Here is a 5,000-nt window from a genome sequence, read left to right as displayed (position 1 = left end):
GACACCACATGCAATACCGCCATCTATGCGCATCTGACAACACTACGTCCGCACCACAAAACATACCGCCATCTGTAGGTCTCCCGCAACATGACCTCCTCCAACGACGATACCGCCATCTATGCGACGCCAAGCCGATTAAGACAGCGATGGCGCCACAGTGCCCGCCTTTCGACGCCACCCACAAAGCCTGCAGCCTCTGTCGACCATAGCACCCAATCTCCAGTGGCTCTGCCGCACGAAGCCGTGGACCGGCAATGACTCCACCCGCACCCGTTCGTGCACCACCCCAACCGCCAAACGCGCACCTCCAGCGGATGAACGGCGGACGTTTCCCGCACTCGTAAAGTGCAATCCACCCCTATAACGTGCGTTTCATGAAGAGTTATTGCCAATATGCGACATTCCCGCTGTCCCTATACATGAGCCGCGACCTGTACCACTTACGAGCGAGAGACGCGATCGCGTTGCTCACTGTACGGCGTCCGATACCGAGCCATCAGCATGTCGGTCCCCATGCGCGTTGCACTCGCACTCGCAGTCGCAAAAACGTGGGGCAAATATATTACGCGGAAGAGTTATAACAGACCGAGCCCCACTGCATGAGGGGAGTCTTTGTCACTAATGTACACAGATGGAACATTTTGGACTGGAACCAGATTACCCGTACACACGGCGCTGATTAGTAATCAATGCAGAGCCATCAAACTACAGAATATATATACAACTGTCCGTATACATGCTGAAAGAGTCTGCCCACAATGGGAACCACACGTCAGCCAGCCACTCTGATCACGCACCACTCTCTGCTTCTAACGGGCGCACATACAATATGTAAGCACCAGCATGGAACAACATCCAGTGCATCCTCTCCGCCACATTACACAATCCACACTATCACAACCAGACCAGGAGGTCCATGCGGAAAATACAATATCCCACCCTTTCGACATCCACCATTGCGCAGATCAGGCACCAACACCCACACATGTCCTATACAACGGTGCACCCAACATCACAATAGTACCTCCTGTCACAGCGCACAAACAATGACATGAGTCAAAGACACAGGTCTGACACAAGCATAGAATTGGAGCGCCGCCTCTAATAAGCCAAAGGTGCATCCTGACGTGACAAATCTGATCATGTCACAAGCATTCACTTACTATAATCACTATCAACGAACCTGCCGCCCCCGCCCCCCCCTACACCTTTCCTTACAACAACGTGTAACCTAACCTAACCTAACCTATGTTGTACCTTAACCTAACCTATGTTGTACCTTAACCTAACCTATGTTGTACCTTAACCTAACCTATGTTGTACCTTAACCTAACCTATGTTGTACCTTAACCTAACCTATGTTGTGCCTTAACCTAACCTATGTTGTGCCTTAACCTAACCTATGTTGTGCCTTAACCTAACCTATGTTGTGCCTTAACCTAACCTATGTTGTGCCTTAACCTAACCTATGTTGTGCCTTAACCTAACCTATGTTGTGCCTTAACCTAACCCATGTTGTGCCTTAACCTAACCCATGTTGTGCCTTAACCTAACCCATGTTGTGCCTTAACCTAACCCATGTTGTGCCTTAACCTAACCCATGTTGTGCCTTAACCTAACCCATGTTGTGCCTTAACCTAACCCATGTTGTGCCTTAACCTAACCCATGTTGTGCCTTAACCTAACCCATGTTGTGCCTTAACCTAACCCATGTTGTGCCTTAACCTAACCCATGTTGTGCCTTAACCTAACCCATGTTGTGCCTTAACCTAACCCATGTTGTGCCTTAACCTAACCCATGTTGTGCCTTAACCTAACCCATGTTGTGCCTTAACCTAACCCATGTTGTGCCTTAACCTAACCCATGTTGTGCCTTAACCTAACCTATGTTGTGCCTTAACCTAACCTATGTTGTGCCTTAACCTAACCTATGTTGTGCCTTAACCTAACCCATGTTGTGCCTTAACCTAACCCATGTTGTGCCTTAACCTAACCCATGTTGTGCCTTAACCTAACCCATGTTGTGCCTTAACCTAACCCATGTTGTGCCTTAACCTAACCCATGTTGTGCCTTAACCTAACCCATGTTGTGCCTTAACCTAACCCATGTTGTGCCTTAACCTAACCCATGTTGTGCCTTAACCTAACCCATGTTGTGCCTTAACCTAACCCATGTTGTGCCTTAACCTAACCCATGTTGTGCCTTAACCTAACCCATGTTGTGCCTTAACCTAACCCATGTTGTGCCTTAACCTAACCCATGTCGTGCCTTAACCTAACCCACGTCGTGCCTTAACCTAACCCACGTTGTCGCCTAACGTAACCCACGTTGTCGCCTAAACCTGCTCTGTAATTGTTATACGACTCGTTCAATTAGTGTAGTGTTGCCCACCCGCAACCCTCGCAATATAGTTCGCTACTCGCACTCCCCGCTCCCCTGTGTATCGCTTCATGTTAAACACCTTGCAAGTCTTGCTCACTTTCCACATGCTCCTGCTGTACACTGTAATGTGGATGGCAGCAGGACGTACATGCCGCCCCTCCCCACGTCCCCACCTTGCCCCCTGCCTTCGCAAGCTGGTTGGTGAGAACTTTGCATGTTCAATGCCCTCCGCATGCGACGTACTCAGGCTACGTTGTGGTGCGGCCTGTGTCAACTGTCCGCTAATGTCGTACGCGTAAACCACAATCTGTACTGCACATTCGTCCTTATGTACTGAATGATACATCGTGGCACATGTGTGACCGTACAACGACTGCGCCCAAAAACGGCGGACCATACAGTGCAAATATTGTGCACGCAGCTACGTGTCGTCTCCCTATGAGAGCTGGATTGCAGTGTGGTACGCCATAGAGACGTGTGGGAGGAACGGACGCCGTGGATGGCGATCAGCATGAGCTGTCTGTTGATGTATTCGGACCTAGTCGTCTCTCCTCACACACCGTGATGGCATGGTGCACCGCGTTCCATATCTGCGACATGCTACAGAGGCCGGTTGACAGTCGTTCGAGCAATGGACATCGCATACGTACGGGGGCCACCTTCCACGTATTGTCTAGGCGTGCACATTTTGTTGCGTGTATGTGGGCAGACGTAGTGTGGCGTGACACCTGACACAGGCATGCAATAATCGTGGAAGTTGCAAATGGCGATGGACGCCTGCGTTTTCTGGTGAAGTTACGCAAATGAACAAATGGTAACCTGTTGTGGTGCGGTTGTTCTCGCTAGGGGTGAATCGGTGATGGCGACGATAGGTTGAGGTACTAACCGGTTGTTCCAGCGATACCCACCATGCCGACGAAACTGAACGGCATCTGGGTGTGAAGCGATACGCGGCGGTGGCTGGGTGGGACCGTCCCCGGCCGGTGAGGGGGCGCCTCCCGGCGTGCTGGCCGCGCGGTGCGTGGGCGCACGCGCTACAGCCGGCTGGTGGGGGCGGCCAGTGGCAGGCGCGCCGGCCGACGGACGCGGCAGGCGTCGCAGCTGCGCGCCGGCGCACCCTGCGCGCGGCGCCGTGCGGCCAAAGTAGGTCCTCGCGGGCCCGGTGCGAAGCGCGGTGGACATCTTCAGTGTGCTGGTCCGATTGAGGACTGTGTGCGTTGAGGATGCGCTGCCGCCCGGCGCTCGGCGCCGCGACGCCGTCTGCTGCTCGGTCGCCCCAGCGGTTCTCGCTGGTGGTTTGTATCGCAGCTGTGCGGATGTGTTGGCGCGTGCGCTGTGCTGGGAGAGTTCGCTTCGGCACCCAAGTGGGGCTTTTGTCCTTCTGTGGCGCTGGCGTTGGAGCTGCCGGTCACCGTAGGTGGCGCGTGTTGTCTCCCGCCGGCAATGCCACGACAGCACGCTCCCGGGCCTCTGTCGGCAGCGGCAAGCTCAGTTGGGAGCACGGGTGGTCGCACCGAAAGCGTCTACTCGCCTAACTCCGGGCGATTGCGCCTCTCTCGAACCCGACCAAGTACTTGGGACGGCGCTGCGCGCCGCCGGGACCTGAGAGGGTTTCGAGGTGTATTGTGCAGGGGAGCTCAGCCTCCTCCTGTTTGCAGAATGATTGAGCGGACGCTTGCGTGTTCGCGCGGGCCCCCGGGACACACTCCCGGGCGGCCGGCTGCTCAGCTCTAGTTGACGCAGCTCCCTGGTTGATCCTGCCAGTAGTCATATGCTTGTCTCAAAGATTAAGCCATGCATGTCTCAGTACAAGCCGCATTAAGGTGAAACCGCGAATGGCTCATTAAATCAGTTATGGTTCCTTAGATCGTACCCACGTTACTTGGATAACTGTGGTAATTCTAGAGCTAATACATGCAAACAGAGTCCCGACCAGAGATGGAAGGGACGCTTTTATTAGATCAAAACCAATCGGTCGGCTCGTCCGGTCCGTTTGCCTTGGTGACTCTGAATAACTTTGGGCTGATCGCACGGTCCTCGTACCGGCGACGCATCTTTCAAATGTCTGCCTTATCAACTGTCGATGGTAGGTTCTGCGCCTACCATGGTTGTAACGGGTAACGGGGAATCAGGGTTCGATTCCGGAGAGGGAGCCTGAGAAACGGCTACCACATCCAAGGAAGGCAGCAGGCGCGCAAATTACCCACTCCCGGCACGGGGAGGTAGTGACGAAAAATAACGATACGGGACTCATCCGAGGCCCCGTAATCGGAATGAGTACACTTTAAATCCTTTAACGAGTATCTATTGGAGGGCAAGTCTGGTGCCAGCAGCCGCGGTAATTCCAGCTCCAATAGCGTATATTAAAGTTGTTGCGGTTAAAAAGCTCGTAGTTGGATTTGTGTCCCACGCTGTTGGTTCACCGCCCGTCGGTGTTTAACTGGCATGTATCGTGGGACGTCCTGCCGGTGGGGCGAGCCGAAGGCGTGCGACCGCCCCGTGCGTGCTCGTGCGTCCCGAGGCGGACCCCGTTGAAATCCTACCAGGGTGCTCTTTATTGAGTGTCTCGGTGGGCCGGCACGTTTACTTTGAACAAATTAGAGTGCTTAAAGCA

At 53.6% G+C, this 5,000-nt stretch overlaps 1 non-coding gene across 1 annotated transcript in view; it reads left to right on the top strand.

The window, feature by feature from the left end:
- Positions 1 to 4,130: 4,130 nt before the first annotated feature.
- Positions 4,131 to 5,000, top strand: part of LOC124727069 — a 1,909-nt gene continuing 1,039 nt past the window's right edge. Inside the window, exon 1 of the ribosomal RNA XR_007006911.1 lies at positions 4,131 to 5,000. This exon is cut by the window's right edge and continues 1,039 nt beyond it. This is a non-coding gene — a ribosomal RNA (small subunit ribosomal RNA).

This window comes from Schistocerca piceifrons, unplaced genomic scaffold (genome assembly GCF_021461385.2).
Source record: "Schistocerca piceifrons isolate TAMUIC-IGC-003096 unplaced genomic scaffold, iqSchPice1.1 HiC_scaffold_1081, whole genome shotgun sequence".
In the NCBI taxonomy this organism is placed as follows: domain Eukaryota; kingdom Metazoa; phylum Arthropoda; class Insecta; order Orthoptera; family Acrididae; genus Schistocerca; species Schistocerca piceifrons.
The sequence above is the reverse complement of the archived record's forward strand: the minus strand, read 5'-3'. Positions and strand labels throughout refer to the sequence as shown.